Source organism: Prionailurus bengalensis, chromosome E1 (genome assembly GCF_016509475.1).
Source record: "Prionailurus bengalensis isolate Pbe53 chromosome E1, Fcat_Pben_1.1_paternal_pri, whole genome shotgun sequence".
Lineage (NCBI taxonomy): Eukaryota > Metazoa > Chordata > Mammalia > Carnivora > Felidae > Prionailurus > Prionailurus bengalensis.
The window spans coordinates 48,097,928-48,118,329 of record NC_057347.1 but is presented as its reverse complement, the minus strand read 5'-3'; the positions used below and the strand labels follow the sequence as shown (position 1 = coordinate 48,118,329).

General features: G+C 44.3%; 1 protein-coding gene across 2 annotated transcripts in view; it reads left to right on the top strand.

Moving 5' to 3' along the window:
- Window positions 1–20,402, top strand: part of PRKCA (protein kinase C alpha) — a 404,614-nt gene that overhangs the window by 3,788 nt on the left and 380,424 nt on the right. The window lies entirely within an intron of this gene.

Genomic DNA, 20,402 nt, shown 5'->3' with positions numbered 1-20,402 from the left:
CTAGTGATTCTTCTTGTTTTTGGTTCCCGATTGTTGTCCAGAACAAAGTCAGCACGTCTAAAAGTTACCTAGATCAATCATAATGAGTTGCCATGCTAGGAGGCACGTTTTTTCCTTTAGCGTGAATGTGACTGTGTAGTAACGACCTCTTGCATCTGGGGAGAAATCCGTTTATTTCTACCTCGTATCTGTAGTTGTGTATCATGCGTGTTAGGTAGCTGTTCTATACATTGTGTTCTGTTTAAAGTCAGTGCTTGGTAGCTTGTGAGGGCATTCTGGGCTCACAAGCCCACCTTCTGGCTCTCCTCATCATCTATATTATGTTTCCTTAGTTGTGGTTCCATTTCCCATCTGGGTGAAGGTTTATTAAGGTAAGTGGAAAGTACATCGTAGACTGGAAAATATTATCCTAACACTGTTTAATACGAAGCACATCAGAGACCGTGTACTTCTTAGAACCCTAAAATTGTGCTAGCGAGTTGGTTTATCTTTTAAAGTTCAAACTCATGAACTTGTTTCTTACACTTCCTAAATACGTCTTCAACGCAGCTGTTTTATGGTATAGTTAACATTCTACCTTCACGAGTGCTTCCAACTCTGAATCAATCCCTGAGAGTTGGGAAATCAAGAGATATTCCTTTATAGAGAAAGGTGTGTTACTGCCTCGCTCCTTGTAAAAGATGAAAGGAAGATGGGGCTCTTTACGTTTTCCAGTTGTGGACCTGAACTTTGTTAGGCAATGTTTGGGTGTAGGCTGGAAATGTGACTTTATTTTTTAAAAGAAACCAAATGTTTATTTTTGACAGATACAGAGCACGAGTGGGGAAGGGGCAGAGAGAAAGGGAGAGACAGAATCTAAAGCAGGCTCCAGGCTCTGAGCTGTCTGCACAGAGCCTGACGCGTGGCTGGAACTCACGAACTGTGAGGTTATGACCTGAGCCGAAGTAGGTTGCTTAACTGACTGAGCCACCCAGACACCCCAAAATGAGATTTTTTTTTTTCTTGAACCTTCCTTTAAAAAAAAAAAAAAATGTGGCAAGTGTGGTTCCGGGCTAACTGATTGACGTCTATTTTTTGTAACATTTGGGTGGGAACCTATGGAAACATAAAAATACTTGTCGAAATGAAGGTTAGGTGTTAAACTGTGTCATTTCTTATGTTAAGACTTCAGGATAAGCTTGGTCCCTTCTAGACCTGCTTGAGTCAATTTTGTTGAAATCAGAATGGCAGTGTTAGGGGTGTAAGGGAGTCCTGCATGGTCTTACCCCCCTGCCCCCCCCCCCCCCACCAGACTACATTGACTTTTTTTCTTTGGAGTGGATTAGATTCATGGTTTCATGTGAGCTTGACTCCCATAAAGTAAGAAGTGAAATTGTAGGCTCTTCTCTTTTCCCTCCCTCAGATAAGACATTCAGTCACTCTTCAAGAGCTCAAAATTTCAAATCCTTCTCCAATATCCACCCACCACAGTAGGCAGTGGATATCCTTCCCTGTCAAAATCTTCCTTATTCTATTTAGTGGTTGCATGTTGCGCATGTCAAACTTACCCATTTCTGATGCTTTAAGTTCACACTAGTGAAATATTGTCAGTGATATCCTTGGACACCATGGTATTTCTATAAAAGGTACCTAGAAGAATGTGTGTACATCTTAGGTCTTAATGAGTACAGCCGTGTTCTCAGAAGGTTACAATTTGCATTTTCAGTATTAAGTGTACCCCATTCCTTTCACTCTTACCAGTATAGGATAGGTCTCTTTTTTTTCTGACATTTTTGCTCTGGTAAGTGAAAAGTTTTAATTTTCATCTGGGTAAGGCTGAACTTTTTTTCAGACTCGTTTTAGCCTCTGCATTCTGTGGATTGCCTTTACCTAGTACTTGAAATGTTCTTCCAAAGCAGACAAAATAGAGCATCGAGTATGTGGTTGATGCAGTTCATTGGGGAAGAATTAAACCACAGGTCTTATTTGGGTGAGTTTCTGCACTGCGTTTACAAACTGTAATTCACAAACCATTTCAAATACAACCTAATATGCTATCTGCTTGTTACATTTTGTTTAGTATGTATGCTCAGCATTTGACTTCGAGTATGCATGTGCTAATCCATTATTCATAACTTCTGGATGTTAGCCCAGGACAATGCCTTTTAATTGCACAAATACAGTTCCCTAACACTTGCATTTTGGCACTCTCCTCAAAGGTAACATCTCATCATTTTAGAATATACCCAACTTAGAATACTGTTTTTCTCTTAATGTTCTACCAACTTAAAATCTTGTGTTTGGTAGAGTCCTGGTCTTCAGGAGAAGAACCCCTCATCCCGTGCCTTTAGCAGCATACCCTCTCGAGATGGCAGTTGGAGTTGGAGACTTTTTGTATTCCTTATGTTTTCTCACCTGATGGAGGCAGCATCTTCTAGCTCTTCGTATATGGTCCATGACTTTGGTCAGTAGAATAGTTGTAGCTAAGTACACCTTAGAGAGCCGTATGTGCTCCAAATAGCTCACCTGTTCATAAAGTAAGATAGCTTGAAATCTAAAATATAAACTCCCTTCGTAAATGTTCAGAACTAGAAGACCAAAGCTGTGAGTGGTAGCCCTTTAAAACTGTGTTTCTAATCTATGCTATTAAGCATTTTATAAGCACACAAAGGCTTCTTTTCCCCCCTGCTTCTTCCCCTCCTGGAGATGCAGTCCAAATGGAAACAGGACATTTCTCCAAAGACTTCCTGGATTGTTTGCCATTTGTGCTTCATGCCGTTGTTCAGATGGCAGTACAGGGGTACTGCTCTGAGAAGGTGGATCTTACCAGGGCCGGTAACCGAGGAGGGTCCCACTGTGAACATCGATTGGCTGCCTGAAATCGTGAAAGCAAGGGCCATACACACTGGAGAACAAAGAAAAACGCAGAAAGTAGAGCGAGGAGCTGTGAGATAGTTAAGGTTCTTAGATGACCAGCGTGGTGCTCTGTAGCTCCGTCCTTTCAAGGGTAATCTCAGAATTTGCCTTTGGATTTTTGTGAGGCTTAACTTTCTCTTGGTTAATATGCTCCTTGCTGGTTTTTTCCTGTGAGGCTAGCAGAGAAGCTGGCCCTTGCCCCCAATCTGTTCCCTCCCTCCAGGAGAGGGAGAAGGGTTTCTCTGGCCTGGTCATTGATGAGGTTGAGATTCAGACCTTGGAAGGTCTGTCTCCTGTTGCTAGTCTTGTGCACCAGCTGCGTCCGGAGCTTCTGTCATGGAACAGCAGAGACCTTCACCATGCTGCTCAAATGTTGTCTTTTCTCTGGGGGTAGTGGAGCCAGTGGTCTTCTCCCTTTCACTACTGGGAAAGGGAACAGGCCAACTAGACTAAGCAAGACGGCTTGCACTTCTCAAATTTCAGTGATACATTCTCTGCAAATGTGACCTGCTTATCAATGTGACAAACTGTTGTGAGCCTGTTAAATCTGTTCCATCTTGGCATGTTTTTTCTGCTCTTTCTGTTCAATGTCCCAGATCTTTAAAATGAACAACTACCCCAGGATCTTAGAAGAATCCCCTAAAGAGCATCAGATCCCCACCAGTGACCACGATCAACAGACTGTGGCTCTGAGTGATCAACACTGGATGTTTATGGGGTCTGCTGGGAATGCATGCATGCTTGTGTGATCCCCGTGTGCTGCTTTGCACCCATCTTGAATCTGGAGCCATTGCTCTAAGTGCCCCCCAAATACTGTACTTCTCCTGTGATTCTAACTGAAGCTGCCTTTCAGTAGTTAGGGGTTTAAAATCCATTTCCCTTAGGCTGTGGCCTTCAGTTTTGAAGGCCTGTTTCAGAATAGATCTTACCAGCTCACCTGAGTGGGATGGTGTTTCTTCTCTCTTGAAGAATGAAGGTTGATGGTGTGTTCTTATTTTTATGAAATGTTCTTTTGAGAGAGCATCCCAAGCAGGGTCAGAGCTCCCAGCCCAGAGCCTGATGTGGGGCTCGAGCCCATAAGCTGTGAGATCATGACCTGAGCCAAAGTCAGATGCTTAACCGACTGAGCCACCCAGGTGCCCCTGAAGATTGATGTTTGAGGGAAGAAAGTCCCCCCTGCCCTCCCTCTGTTGGCTGCATGAGAGAAGGAATTGCAGAAAACTGGGCCCGTTTAAGGGAGGATGACCTTTAACAGGGGATAAAGTTGGCAGCTTTGCAGAAAACGATATCAGGTTGTTTCCATGGCTTACAAGACGCTGGGAGCCACATGGTGTGGGCACCAAGTGCTAGGAGGTGGAAGGGGGCTGAGGTCTGAGTTGGGCTGAATCACAAAGTTGACGGACTTCAACAGATTTCCTTCCCATGTACTAGCTCGTCTACATTAGTGACGACCCACTGATTTTCAAAGCTGACCCCACGATTTCCCATCTTTAAAACTGGGGTGTTAGCATTTTGGCACCCCATTTCTCGTTGGTTATTCTTCAGATGAGAAGTTGTGTTAACTGTAGGGGATCTCCCGGGGCCATCGAAACAATCCCAAAAAGACCGATCCGTGGAAGAGTATAATTTGAAATTCTGATGGTTTTGCCTTGAGGTCAGATCAAAGCCTTATTTCATCTTCAAAGAATAAAATTGTCAGAAACACCTAAAACAGAACCATGGTGGAGGTGGGCAGTTAGAACTGCCTTTCTTTCCAATGCTTTTTCCCCCCCCCTCCATAAAAATGCATTAATACTCATTAGAAGTAGGGATGCATGGACGAAATTGTTGGATATTCCCATTTGGTGCTATATACTTGATAGGAAATGACTTCTGATTAATGGCTGCCTGAATTGCTACTTTCACTTAGTGCGTTAAGTGAATGTGTTTAGTTGTACACTCCCCATCAGAATCTGATCCAGTAGTGTAGGGGTGATTATCCGACTAAGCAGGAGAAACCCTCATTATTTTTTGCAGATGGACCTGACCTTGAAGTTTCCTCTTTAACGTTAATGATAGGATTTACTACCCTCTGAGCGTTTCACTCCTAGGCGACATTCTTCAAACTTAAGTTTTTAGGCACATTAATTCTTGTTCGGTTTTCCTTCCAGGTATTCAAACTAGTGTTCACTGTGGAGCTTTCCTAGTAGGATGAAGTCCAGCTCCTGAACTAGACCTCTTAAGTTTCCTGGTTTCTTCAGACTCGTCTACCGATGCTTTGCTTCTTTGCGTGCTTCAGTTACTGCAAATAAGTTGCAGTTTCCCACAAAGGGTCCTGTTCAAATTATTTTGCCCCGATAACCTGTCTCACCTGTGAATATTAGCCTGAAGTTTAGCTCTGACGTCTATTTTCCCTGCCTTTCTGGACACTCTCCCAGTCATGGGACCCTCCCCCTCTGTCGTTCATCTCCTCTGCCAGCCTTGAGAGCAAGGACTGCTTGTTTCTGTCTCCTGTTTAATGCAGTGCCTGGCACTTGGTAGACACTATATAAATATTTGTTGGATGTATGGTTACACAAACGACCTAAGATATGAATGTCCGTAGCCAGAAGGATTGCAGTGACTTCTGCCTGCATACTTTTTTAAAAATTTCGTTTATAATTCAAAGTGATGTGAACTAGGATAGATCATTAGATGACTTCAGAAAAAGTAACTCTGAAGCTAAGCATACCTATTCAAAATAGGAAACAAAATGCTAATTTGTATCTAAGTTATAAGCAATGGTAAATTTAATAGCAAACCACTTAATGTGCCTTTTATCTTCAGAGAAGTATCTAGGCATCCATAACGAATACTGTTGTCTCAAATTAAACGGCATCTTATGGGCCACAGCAGGACAGGGGAGATGTCTTGGGTGCAGGGTGAAAAGTTAAAACCAGCTCCAGTGCACGTGTTTGGTACAGTCATTTAAATGTTCTGTTTCTTTTGAGAGTGCTAATCGCTGAAACCAGACCGTCATGCTCCAGAGGGAGTAGTAGCTCAACTTTATTGATTCTGATATCTTTAAACTGCTCGTACCTGAAATGTTTGTGCCTTGAGGTGAGAAGGAACGGAGGAGCGCGGCAATGGGAGTGCCCAAGTGGAACTGTGAAAACTGACAGTCGCTTTAACGACCTCTGTCAGTTGAAAGGAAAGACGAACCGATGTTAAATGCTGAGAGATGCTGGACGCTTAGGAGCTGTGACATTTTACATGATTCCATCCCCAGAGCCCCCTCATGAAGCACAGGATAGGATCTCTTAGAAATGAGAGTGCTGGGGCGCCTGGGTGGCGCAGTCGGTTAAGCGTCCGGCTTCAGCCAGGTCACGATCTCGCGGTCCGGGAGTTCGAGCCCCGCGTCGGGCTCTGGGCTGATGGCTCAGAGCCTGGAGCCTGTTTCCCATTCTGTGTCTCCCTCTCTCTCTGCCCCTCCCCCGTTCATGCTCTGTCTCTCTCTGTCCCAAAAATAAATAAACGTTGAAAAAAAAAATTAAAAAAAAAAAAAAAAGAGTGCTGAACTACCAGGCTGGTGGGGGTGGAGCAGGGGGTTCAGGTTCAAACAGTTGTGCAGAAAACCCTTTTCAGAGCCAACTGGAAACTTTTTTGGTACTTACAAAGCCTGGATTTATATTAGAGGAAAGAATGAGGCCATTAAGGGAAACATTTCTTGGTGACAGAATTAAGGCTTCAGTGTCCTGTCAGAATTTCCATGACCAAGCCCTTTATTTCAGATGTTTTCTACTAAACTGAAGTGTTGGACTTCAAGCCGAGGCATTGGTATTGGTATGGTATTAATGGTCAGTATTGGTATGGTATTAATGGTCAAGTCGAGATGAAATGACTGTAGCTACATGAAAGCCCTCTATTAAATTATACAGAGGGGGAAAATGGCTTCTGGAAATAGATTTCTATCAAAAATGTAATGGAGGGGAATGATTGATTGTTAGCCCAAGATCAGAATTAAGAGCAGGTTCACAAAGCAAGACTAGTATGAGGGCAGTTCATCTTGAATGCGTTTACTTGTGGGTTTTTTTTTCCCCTCCCCAGCAGTTACCCATCTTTAGTTGTAGCATTTTGGGAAATAGGGGATCCATCTGTAGTCTCTGCAGTGATTGCAATAGGTAGTTAGGAAATAAAGGTGGCAATGCGGGACGTGAAATTGTCCAAGTTGTATTTCAACTTTATAAACTCGTTTGAGGAATGGGGTAGGAGGAGAATCCAGTTAACAGCTACATTCTGAGCTGTGAATAATCACAATAATTGAGATTAATTACAATTGTGACTGTTCGACTCCCATGTTTTCACCAACAGGATAATTGACACTCTTGACTCTCCTGGTATGTCTAGTAGTTCATGCACAGTAGTCCATGCTGTAGATTTTCCTTAAAACCCTACGGTCACCCATGAAGGGTTTGCTCTTAGACCTTGTTCCAAGCACTTCTCATCAACACCGTTGATCTTCACAATTTTGAAAAGGTAGGCAGTGTTCTCCTTTTATAGATGGGGAAACCAGCACTGAGGCACAGGAAGCTTAGAACTTGTCCAAGGTCACAAAATTGGAAAACAGTGGAGCTGGGCTTCAAACCCAGGCTGTCTGGGTCCACCCTCCCAGGCTGTGAACCCAAGTGTTGGGCTTCGTAGGTTTTTTTTTTTCTTCCAATTAAGTTTATTTTGAGAACACATGCACAGTGGGGGGGGGGGGGGAGAGGGAGGGAGGGATGAGAATGAATCCCAAGCAGGCTCCACACCGTCAGCACAGAACCCCCATGTGAGGCTCCAACTTGTGAACTGAGATTCTGACCTGAGCAGAAACCAGGAATCAGGTGCTCGACAGATTGAGCCACCGGGCACCCCCCCATAGTTCGTTCTGTTCGGTAGGCTTACACCACTACCCGGGCTATGGAGGTGTGAAAGAGGGAAGTCTTTCAACTCCATAACACTTGGCATACTAGTCACAGCAGGAGATGATGCCAGATCTGTGCACCTGCTCTGTAGATCATGCCTGGCACTGGGGGGCATGGGACAGAGCGCTGGGCATCGAGCAGAGAGGAATGCTAGACGAAGAGTCTTCATAATAGAAGTTCGAATGAGATAGGGGTGGTCGAAACATTATGGGGGTGGGGAGATACTTCCTGGGCTCGTTAGGAAGGAGCTTTGGAGTTGGGCTTTGCAGGATACAGAGAATTTCCTTTGGGAGAGATGGGGGAGGCTTTCTAAAGCGAGGAAATAACTAGAGCAAAGGGGAAGGAGGTGGCGGCGAGAGGGACTCGTATAATTGGGGAGCAGCGTAGGCCAGGACGGAGGCCATACTATTAGAAATGTCGCAAACGTGCCTGTCCCCAACGGAAAAGCTGATTCGAGAAACCTACGTGGCACCTACGTGTTTTCCTCCACATGCTGCTTCTATGCCAGCACTATTTCATGCCTTCTTATGTGGTGCTTTTTTTCCTCAGAAAATTGCAATTACAGGAGACTAAAGCATTGTGTCTTCATGTGAAAGATATTTCGTATTAGAGATGAGAAAATAACTTGCTTTAGGAAGTGCATGGCTTTGACCCTATTCCAAGGGTCTCTGTTATGAAGCTGGGACTGTTAATTGCAGCATCCTGTTGGAAGCCCAGGCTGTTACAACATGGAAATTATGTGACTAGAGATAATCCACTGAGTTAGACTCGATGTGTTCATAACCTTAATAAGGAAAAGTAGAAAAAGCACCTAATTAAAATCTTTGTTTCCAGAACTGCATACTAAAGGTCAGAACTTCTGGTGTTGTTAGTGGTTATTCCCAATCCACGGTGCTAGACTTGGATGTTTATAATCCTGATTAGAAATGCGTTTAAAGGAAGGCAGAGGGGTGCTGCGGAGCTGTGCGTTTTGGGAGAGAAAAAGGACTTTCACGTGGGTTTGAGTTGCAGAATAAAAACTCACGTAATCCTGTCACTATGCTGACCCGGGCTTATGACGTGCCAACACCCTATGGGGAACTGGCCTTGTTCCCACTCTGTAGGAGCAGATGGGGGTCGGGGGCAGGGTACGCGGGGAGGGGAGCGGGCGGGCAGCTTGTTCATGGTCAGGTGGCTTTGAGACCAGGCGGATTCAGTAAATGTCTGTCATCTTTACTATCGGAAGCTATACAGCTAAGTAGCCAATCCCTTTTACCTTTCTCATTCTGCTTTCCCTTAGATTATCTAATAAAGCATGACTTGTGGTGCTGTTTATTGTAATTAGGATAAAACTCCCATTGACTCAAAGCTAGGCTCGGGCTTATAAAGGCTTTTAACTTCTGTTTGGATCGCTCTTGAAATTAAGAGGCAGTAAAGGAGCTTCATGTATTTTCCTTTTGAATTAATGCTTGCAACTGTCATTTTGAAAATAGAAGATGGGAGCTGACTCTAAAGATTTAAGATCCCACAACTTGATTCTTAACTGCTTACAAGGTACAGAAGAGTTCAAATCCTAGTTATCTTCTATTCCATAAAGGTGCTTTTCTTTGGTGCAGTTGTAATCCTAAGTTTGTACGTGGATGTTTTAACACTGCGCCAGTGGAATACAAAAACACTGGTCCTGTTCTGAGTCCTTTGCCTGATCTTGAAATCTTAGTAGACCTCACTTTTTCACATGCCAAGTTGGAGCATTAAAGTGATTTTTGTTGAGTTTCCCATTAGTTTCTTCAATCTGAATGACTCCTTAACACGGAAAACCTTTTTGCAAAAGGTATACTTGAGAGAGTTGAGGGGGTGGGTGGGGGGAGAGGGAGACAGAGGCTCTGAAGAGGGCTCCCTGCTGATCGCAGAGAGCCCAAAGCAGGGCTCAAACCCACAACTCGAGATCATGACCTGCGTTGAAGTCGAAGACTTAACCCATTGAGCCACCCAGGTGCTCCAATCCTCCTCCTCCTCAAACTTTACCACCCCTTTAAAAATGAGGGTCGCCTGGGTGGCTCAATCGGTTAAGTGGCAGACTTTGGCCCAGGTCATGATCTCATGGTTCATGGGTTCAAGCCCTGCGTTGGGCTCTGTGCTGACAGCTCAGAGCCTGGAGCCTGCTTCAGATTGTGGCACCCACTCTGCCCCTTCCCTGCTCATGCTCGATCTCAAAAATATATATATAAAAAAAAAAGACCCTAAACGTTCCAGAAGCATCCAGGACCATTAGGTCTAAACTCCAGGTATCAGAGTTGAGCTGCATGGCCTCGATTTTCCCTTTTTGCTCAATGGCACCATCAAGCACCATAGCACCTGCTGGGATTGAGCTGAGTCTGTGCTCCTATGATGCAAATCAACATGCAAAATCACATTTTATAAAGATTAATTACTGGGTGGGAGCTGGAGTAGTTGGCATGATTAAGACCGGCCATTGTTAAGGTGCCTGGGTGGCTCAGTCGGTTGAGTGTCCGACTTCAGCTCGGGTCATCTCATGGTTTGTGAGTTCGAGCCCCGTGTCGGGCTCTGTGTGGACAAGCTCAGAGCCTGGAGCCTACTTCGGATCCTGTGTCTCCCCCTCTCTCTGCCCTTCCCTGCTTGTGTCCTGTCTCTCGCACTTTGCGGGGGTGGAGGGAAGACTGGCCATCATTGTCCTTGCCTAAGGCGAATCTAATAAAACCCAGTCGAAGGATAAGATAAGGTGAAGGTGCTGGGGAGCAGAGGATAACACCCCGGATGAGGCTCTGGGTTTATTAAACTCTTGGTATCCTGCCTCCCGTTATATTAATGGTTTTCATGACTTCAAAAACTCAGGAAAAACTGTTCACAATAGTAACTGATAAAATTGTGAACAAGGTGCTTTTGGCTGACTCTTATCAGTGCAGAATTAATGAAGACCTAAGTTTTATCTCCAAATTTGGAAATGCATGGTCAGCTTCTGGCCCTTGTTTGTATTCCTGTGTAACCCTTCGATGTTAAATTGTATTCGGTATGTTGTTGGTCCTAACAGGCTGCAGCTATGTGGAGGCTCCCTTGGGATATTTAAAACTTATTAGAAACAGTAGAACATATTCATGTGAGATGGGCAAAATCTTGTGGTTGCTAAGAATTTGGGTAGCTCTTAAAAGCATCGGATTTAATATTAAGTTCTGTATTCTTAAAATTTGTTCCAGAGCACAAGCAGGGTTGAGGGGCAGAGCATCCCAAGCAGGCTTCGTGCTTTGTGCAGAGCCTGACCTGGGGCTCGATGCCATGGCCCCGGGATCATGACTGTAGCTGAAATGAAGAGTTGGAGGCTCAACCAACTGAGCCACCAAGTCTCCCCAAGTTCTATATTCCTAAGCGATAAACACCTGCTTGTGTTTAAATGTAGACTAACAACCTGAATTAACATGCATCTAAGTATTCCCCTTTCTTGTCCTTCTTGGTGAATTTTGTAGTCGAGGGATCAGGAAGAGCTAGGTTCTTAGAATTTTAAATCGACAGAGGACTATGGAGACTGTATTGCTGAGGTCCTTGAATTCATAGCTGTGGAGTTGGTCCCCAGAGTTGAGTGACTTGATGTAAATGTAACCACGCAAGTGTGACCACCTGAATCTCCAGCCCCAACTCCTGTCCGGTGCTCCCCTCCTCCTGCTTGGTAGGTCATAAACCTGTGTACTTAGCTGTAACCCTGTAGCCTCGAACCTTAAGTGATGTTGCCAGTAACCATAGGTGCTCATCCAGTAGTTTGTATTTAAAGAAAAGAGGTGAGGAACCTGCCAAGTAGGTGCTTGATTGCCTTTACTTGAAAAACGGCTGTGCGTTCTAGAGATGTGTCTTGCCCTAAAGTCTAGGAGTTACATTAAGGATGATATATTTTGTAGTGTAGATGACCAGTGGGAGTAAGATCTTGAGTTGGTATTGGATGGGAATTAGTGAGCAAGGAAGAGGTCTACTTGAAATTCTTTTTTCCTGACTTTTGTTTTTCTAATGTTAATTCTTTGGGAACAGGCTATGTTCCTAAGGCTACTTAAAAAAAATTTTTTTTTAAATGTTTATTTTTGAGAAAGCATGAGCAGGGGAGGGGCAGAGAGGGAGACACAGAATCCAAAGCAGGATCCAGGCTCTGAGCTGTCAGCACAGAGCCCAATGTGGGGCTCGAACTCCTGAACTGTTAGATCATGACCTGAGCTGAAGTCAGATGTTCAATCAACTGTGCCACCCAGGTGCCCCTAAAAAAAAAAAAAAGTTTTTGACGTTTTTATTCATTTTTATTGAGAAATTGAGTGGGGGAGGGGCAGAGAGAGAGAGGGAGATACAGAAACTGAAGCAGGCTCCAGGCTCTGAGCTGTCAGCACAGAGCCTGACATGGGGCTTGAACTCCAACTGTGTGAGATCATGACCTGAGCCGAAGTCTGCTGCTTAACTGAGCCACCCAGGTGTCCCTCCTAAGGCTACTTATAATCTTACATGGAGATCTCACACCATTGTTGAGCTGGCATTTTCTAGATTATGTGAAATTCTGCACAAGTCAGTATCTAGTTAATCCTAGATACTACAATTAGCACCTGGAGATTTAGAGGAGCCCCTTAAACAAGATGTGAAAAGTAACAAAATGTAACCGTGGAGTTTACTTGGTTTTGCTTTCTGTAGTAAAAGTAACTCCACCCTTAGAATTTATTTCTGGACCACAGTACAGCCAAATACAGAAGTCAGATCTTTATTTCCTATAGTTGCAGTGTTGATCTGAGGTTCTGATCTTGGAAATACAGTAATAGAAACACAAAATAAACAAAGTGCTAGATCTGAGAACATGTTTATTCATACTTTTCTCAAAACTCATTTTCTATCTAAATCCAAACAACACAAGTCCTTGTTAATTGTTCCTTGGAAAATTGTTCATGTCCTAGATTTCTAAGTTCCTCTAAAGGAGCTCAGAATGATCATTCCTCCTGCCTCACCCCCCACCCCCCCTTGGTGAATTTCCCTGCAGTATTCTTGGATGTCTTTATTGCTCTGAGTATTTGAGCCCTGTTCAAAATCAGGAAATTCTAAGTGAAGACCTACCACTGTATGAATAATTTTGAATATTTTTGTTAGGACTTAAGTGCTGAGAGTAGGCAGCTTCCTTGCTACATTCTCTTGCTCCTTTGTGCCTGCTCTATGGAAGTTACTTCTGCTTTGGATAATAGCCTGCTGTTTCAAATAATTCCGTTTTCTGGAAAGAAAGCTTTGAATCTTGGGTGGGGCAGTGAGTAGGGACTTGGAGGTTCATTAACTGAGACACCAGCCACATCTCTGGGTGATTAAACTGTCCCTGGCACTAATTGGGGTTCTATGTCCTCAAACACCTGAAAGAAAGGTTTGTTTTTGTTTTTTCCCTTTCAAACGGTTATTTTGAACTTATTTTAGGTACAGGAAGGGTGAAAAATGGTACAGGGGGTTTCCCTAGATCTCTCACCTGGCTTGTCTCCATGTTAACATTTTACATACATCTCCCTTATGTATCTGGGAGTGCCAGGGTCTTTGGACCTGTAGAGTTTCCCGTGGTCAGAATTCTTGCTGACCCTCCCGCTTACACAGCACATTGCTCTATTTTTGGCAGAATGGCACCTGGACACAGGTTTGATTGGACTCGGGTTCAATCTGGGTCATAGTTTTTTTTAATTTTTGTTTATTATTGAGAGACAGAGCATGAGCATGGGAAGGGTAGAGAGAGGGGGAGACACAGAATCCAAAGCAGGCTCCAGGCTCTGAGCTGTCAACACAGAGCCTGATGTGGGACTCGAACCCACAAGCTGTGAGATCGTGACCTGAGCTGAAGGTCGGACGTTTAACCGACTGAGCCCCCCAGGCATCCATTTTTTTTTTTTTTAAGATGCTGTTCTAACCATGTGCATGTAGTTGCATGTATATTGTGGAAAGAACACCAGTGGAGTATTTTCCTATCGAACCATCCCAAGTTGAGGACTGTTGACCTAGTCAAATGGGTTTAAGTTTTGCAGTATCGAGTATCAATGTGGGAACACTTGCATGCTACACGTGGAAACTAGGTTGTCAGGTCTTTCCAAATGTATGGTGTTCATTATACCTCTATGCAAATCTTGGTTTTTACCAAGCACTGTGGGTGAGAGGTGCGTGTGGGTGTCTATGGTGGTGGAAAGAATTGCTAATTGTCAAATAGCCACTTAACCTGCCTGAGCCTCACCCGCGTGACTGAACTCAGGGTATTTTTTGTTCTGGGTCTTAATTTCCAACAGAATTGGGACTTGAGAGTTATTTTTGTACACTGGAACATCTGGGGGGCAAAGAGAATAAGCACATGAGGGGAGTTTGGTGTGTGCCTATCTGAAGAAGCAGATGGTCCTCTACTCTTGGACCTGCTGTGTTGTACAGAAGCATATGCTGTTGATGCAGAGGGAAGAGGGTTTTCATAAGAATCGGGGGCCTTTTCACCCAGGAATTTAAGTTTTAGCTAAATGATCTGAGATGTCTAGAAAGCTAATGGTTCCTTAAAGAACTGTAGAAGTACAAAAAAAAAAAAAAAAAAAAATCACCTAGGAAGTGCTAGACCGGGAATTGGGTAATCTTGGTTTGAATCCAGTTTAGGCCTCTGCCATCCTTGTAATGAGGGAGCTGGGTTCTCTAAAAGGTGGCAAATAGGTGACATTCTTGCCAGCTGCTGTGGCAGAGAAGGCTAACCGTGATCCTCTTTCAACTTGAGAACCCTCCACTTTATATACCAGGTAGCTGTGAATATCAGGTGATCAGAGTTGGTGTGGGGGCCCAGCAAACCTGGTCATTCCTAGGCTGCATTATTTTCCAGGCCCCCCCACCCCCCAACTTTTGACCTCTTGAGGATCACGAAGATGAAAGAGCTAAGTCACCTTTCTGGTCAGTGTTTATATGTTGCCCCCTCTCACTGCTTCTCGGCCTTTTGGCTAAGATCAAGTGTATCTGTTATGGGTTTAATGTTTTCCTCTCTTAATTCTTTGATACAAGAACGGTATCTCTAAAAAAAAAAAAAAAAAAAAATCTATGGGGTGCCTGGGTGGCTCAGTCGGTTAAGCAGCCGACTTCGGCTCAGGTCGTGATCTCGCAGTGTGTGAGTTCGAGCCCCGAGTCGGGCTCTGTGCTGACAGCTCAGAGCCTGGAGCCTGTTGCAGATTCTGTGTCTCACTCTCTCTGACCCTCCCCCGTTCATGCTCTGTCTCAAAAATGTTTAAAAAAAAAAAAATTCTTGAAACACTGAAATTTTGATGCAAAACAAATCACCGATTACTGGGAATACTTTTAAGTTTGAGAAACTGAGACCATGTGAGTGGGGGAAGGGCAGAGATAGGGAGAGAGAATCCCAAGAAGGCTCCGTGCTCTGTGCAGAGCCCAAAGTGGGGCTCGAACTCCTGAAACGGAGATCGTGACCTGAGCCAAAACTGAGAGTCTGACACTTAACTGGCTGAATCACCCAGGTGCCCTGGGAATTAGTCTTAGGAATGGAGTTGGTTTAGGATGGTGGTGGGTAGGGGGAGAACCCCGTTCATTCCTTGATGCTATTTTTATTAACATGGAAGGTGTTAGATTCTTCTGACTTCTGATGGGTCTAAGCCAGTGTTTTGGTTTTACTGTCTGGTTTATGTGAACTTCTTATAGTTGAGATCTGGTATTTGAATTGCTTTTGATTTTGTGTTCTCGGACCCGCGTACTCTCTCTGGAAATAAGATCTGTAGAGGAAATAGCGAATAGGAGTGCACCTCTGTTTTTGACTTTGTGGGAAGCGAGATGAAGGCTGAAGGAACGGTAGCCTAATCAGAGCAATACTTGCTGGTGGTGTGGGAGTCGACTGCTGTGTTCAGAAATGCATCAGAGAGGAAATTAGGTTGGAAGCAGCAAGTTGGGATGCAATGTTCCTGAAACTGAACAGAGTTAAGGGAGAGGAGAAAAACCCTATGGGGTAAGTAGTTGTGATTTATTTATCTATTTTTTTTGAAAGCTTGCTTACAATCCTTTGAGCTAGACAGAGCCCTAGGATTACTTTGTTTATAAGACTGCATGCTTTTGTGTGCACAAATCCTATTTGTGCAAATTTGACCTTTAATTTCCATTATGGTCTCCCATCCCTGTCCTCTTTAAAAAGCTGGCCTCTTGTGTGAAGCGTTAGGCTTTACAGTTGTAAGGCCTTAAGACTTGCATCGGTAGCTGGCAACCATACATCTCCTCTAATATGTATTTAGTACATATTCTCTACCAGGCACCATGTTAGTTCCTGGGAATGATAGTACCTGAAATCAAATGGAGTATGGCCTTGGTGGATGGCTAGGGGTCAGGCACTTTTGCATAGCTTATTTAATCTTCATGACAAAAGGAGGACAGGTGATCTTCTGGATGAGGTGTAGAGGTTGTGTTGCCTGAATTCTACAACTAAGTGGGTTAGGTTAGTATTTACGTATGGATTGTGATGATGGATGCATTGTTTTAAAAATCAAACATAGGTTATTGTGATTGTTCATCCAAAAATGGTTTTTGAAAGGTGAATCCTTCATATTTTTAAAAGATTACTTTTTTTTTACAACTTGGATCCAGGTGTTGTCTGTCCCCCATCACCTCCCCCTCCCCCCCCCCCCCCCCCCCCATGCCAAGTCACTCCTATTAAAATGTGGAAAATCTCTTGGTAAGAACATGCTCTTTAATTTCCTGTCTTAGATTCCGGTGGGATAGGGTGATCTAAAACAAGTTCAGTCAAGCCTAGCAAATATTAAATTGAGGTTTCAAAGATCCATGGAATGAGTTTATACTTGACAAAAGATTAATTCAGCCCTACCATTTTACTTTCTAGGAGTGTCCTCTTTCCTTACCTGAGGTTGGGAGACTTTGTAATTAGGTTTGCTGTAGGCCTGCTCTGTCCATCTTTTTGAGCTGTCGAGATCAGTTACGTTGAACTTCTCCGGTTGTCAGGTGCAATCTGGCCATCACAAACTTGACTTCTCCTAGAAGTGGTGGTGTGTACTTTCTGATGTGATCACCAGATTTCATATATGAGGTTTCTTTGATAGGGTTCTAATTTACCAGTACTTGTGATTGCTTGATATTCTGAAGTTTGATAAAGGAGAGGCTTGCTCAATGACGGGATACCTTTGTTTACTTTTGATCGGTTTACTCAAAAATATTGTTACCTTGTTTATCCTCCTACTTCCATAACCTCCCAGCATTTGAAATCAGTTCTGCAAACATCTCTATCCTTAACCCCTATGATTTAATTCTTCAGTTTCCTGTCTGCCCTCTCTAGAACTTTCTCATGTCACATATTGGAAATAAGTCATTAGTAGTCAGCTTTTATTTGAAGATTGGTACAAGTTTGTAGGAGAATTTCACAAAATGAGGTAGAAAATTTTAGATTATTATCTATTTAACAGATTGTGTACTTTAACATCATTCTATCTGCCCAGTGTAGTGCCTAATGCTGGATATGCAAATAAGCCAGACTGAGAGCATGTCTGCTGTAATCCCTCTAGTAATGGACCCAGCCACTAATCCAGTAGTCACGTGGGGAAATTACTATAGATTGCTTATGGAATTATAAAGGAAAGGCCTCGGGACTCTGCTGGTAGATAAAACGGGGTCCTAACTTGGGGGGAGGGGGTCAGGAAAATCTCAATGAAACCACATTGGAATGAGCTCCTAAGGATAAAAAGGGGTTATTGAGGTCAAGAAAAAGGGAAAGGCTTTCTGGACAGAGCAACCAGCCTGTACAGAGATCCTGAAAGGAAGGAACACTGTGTTCTAGAGACCCAAAGAAGCCCTTAGTTAATGGAGTTTTTGAAGCAATCAAAGCATCTTTTTTTGTTCCTTCCCATGAGTTAGGGTCATAAAATCATAAAAAGTATTTAATATTGCATGTCGTAATGTATCCTTTTTGCCTCTGGCATTCCTCTTGGATCGTGAACATAGCTGCACTTCTGTTGCAATCCCAAGAAAAACCTTATAAGGCAAAAATACTAATGATGTTTCATGAAAAGGACTTGAACGATCAGTAAAGGGAACATTGATGCTATTTCCTAACATCCACTGAAGTTTTACGTGTCTGGTCTACAAATCCTTAATTGAGGTACAGTTAACCTACACTGTTTCAGGAGTACGATACAGCGAATTGGCAATTCTGTACGTAATGTGATGCCACTGTAAGCATAGTCCTCATCTGTCACCATACAACCTTGTTACAAGATTGACTATATTTCCTATGCTATGCTTTTCATCCCGACACTTACGGGGTCTTGGGCTCTACTGATGCGGCTACCTGGGCTCATCCCCAAGACTTACTAACTGGGAGTGTACCTCTTGGTACTCTTCACCTCTTTTGCCTATCCTCTCCCACCCTCTGGAGTATTTTGAGTGAGGGTGCAGTGTGAGAAAAAGCTGGAGAGGCAGACAGGAGCCACCTTGCAGGTCTTAAATAGAAATCTTTTTAACCCAGTCTCTTAGCCTAGGGGGTTCAATAGCCTGCCTAGCCTTTTAGTCTAGCCATGGGGGATCCTTCGGAGAGCTTTAAGGAAGAAGGTAGCCTGATTTGAATTTCCTTGGAAAGGTTAACACCTGCCATCAAATGGAGAACTAACTAGAAGCGGGCTAGAGTGGATGGGGGCAGCCCATTGGGAGGCCCACCTTGATTCTGGTGAGAGATTTCCTAGAACTACAGAGGTCGTAGTGGAGAGATGTTGATACATCCAGGGTCTGCTTCAGTGAAATCTGCTGGACGTGGTGATGAATGGGTCGTGGAAGCGGGAGGGTGGGGGTCAAAGATCCGCTGGGCGGTGGTGTCCCTCGGTACTGTGTGGCAAGCGAGAAGCCTGGTTTTGGGGGACGAGCCTGTGATTTCTGAACCCGTGGAAAGGGCAGTGCCTTAGGTCTCCAGAAGGGCTGAAGGTGAATGTCAGGAAGGCCTCTGGATTGAGGCCCTGGGGCTGAGAGGGGTGGCCAGAGCTGGTGAGGAAATACGAGCCCTCTCCTTACAGGTAGAACTGAATGACGGAGCAAGGATTCGTGTGCCTGGGGGAGGGCCAACCCAGTCACAGTCCATCTCAGTCATTGTGTGTGGAGATGAGAATGAGCCTGCCAGAGCGGGGAAGGGGGTGGTCAGCGAGGCAGGAACAAAGCCGGGGAGGGGCTCTGGTATTGGAAAAGCCAGGGAGGAAGGGGATCGGTTGACGGAGGCAGGGTGAGGTTTACAGATAAAAGCTGTGTGGATGGGATGTTGGGGGCAGGTACCGTCATGGGGCCAAGAGCAAGACGTGCTGTGTCCGTGCCCATCTGAGCAGCAATTCCCTGCAGGGTGACTGAGGGTTGTTCACTTACCAAAGTAGTTGTGTCTTTGAGGGTCCGGCTCCCTGGGAAGGTCCACGTCTTTCAACCAACCAGGTTGAAAATGGTGTTACCCTTTCATTCATCAGAAAGAACCCTCTGAAAACAGAGTGCTTGAAACATGTGATGCATCCAGCGTTCAGTCTTCACTGAGTTGCTCTTGGCTCCTCCTCTCTGCTTTTCTCTTCGGTATTAATACAGAAGGAAACGGCTGGAATAAGAGGTTCTCAGCTAATCAAGGGAGGTACACACCCCAACTGTCACCCCTCTGCCTTTACTCAGCTAGGACATTTGTACGTATCCGTAAAAGGACTTTATTTTTTCAGTCGTACAGCTGTAATATCTATCCTATCAGCAGAGATAAAAGGGATCAGTAGGCAAGCAAGCATTTGTCAGTGTTTGAGAGATGTTAAGCCCCCATATTCTATTAGAGACTTCACTTTTCAAGTATTTTGTTAAGAGGGCCTCAGCATGATCGCAGGAAAAGGTATTTGGAGGGTCACATGCTCGAGAATTAACGAGATTGCAGAATTTTATAAATAAGATGGACTTTCAAACAGCCACGGAAGAAGGGATTTTGGACTCCTGTCTGTGGACGAGGCTGGCGGTAGGATTGATGGGTTCAGACTCTGGGAACCCTGGTAGGAATGAAGATGATGTATGCTTTCACTCTGTCTACTCCTAGACTGTTTGTTCTAAGAATCTGGTCTGTTAGTACTCCGTATTTTTAACTCGAGCAATCCCATAAACTGACAAGGGGCATATTCAAGATGCTGCTGATAAAGTCTGCCCCGAAGATCACATTTTAGTGGGTGCTTCCGGAGAAATCTGGAGCTGGGGCATCACGTAATTGAGAAATTTTAGCTCCCTGCTTCTTGGACTTGTTCTCAGGGAAGGTGGAGCTGGATGTGTGGTGGTCTGAGCTGTGTATTCGGACGACCTGGTCTTGTAGTTCAGGTCCAGAGAGCCTATGTCCCATGCTTCCTGTCTTCTCAACGTTTCCCTTGGCCTTCACTCCTTCTGACCTAAAGTGTAAATAGGGCCCCTTTGCGTGTCTCTCTCTGTAACCTGTGGAGACTTCTATGTAGTTGGTGCCATGGTACGTATTTAACACCGTTACACTTGGATTGTGCTAGTCCGGATGGCCAGTTCCATGCCACAGTGACACATTAATCCCCTAATGGCAGTGGCTCAACACGAGAGGTTTGCTTTTCCCAGAGGCATCCGTGGTCA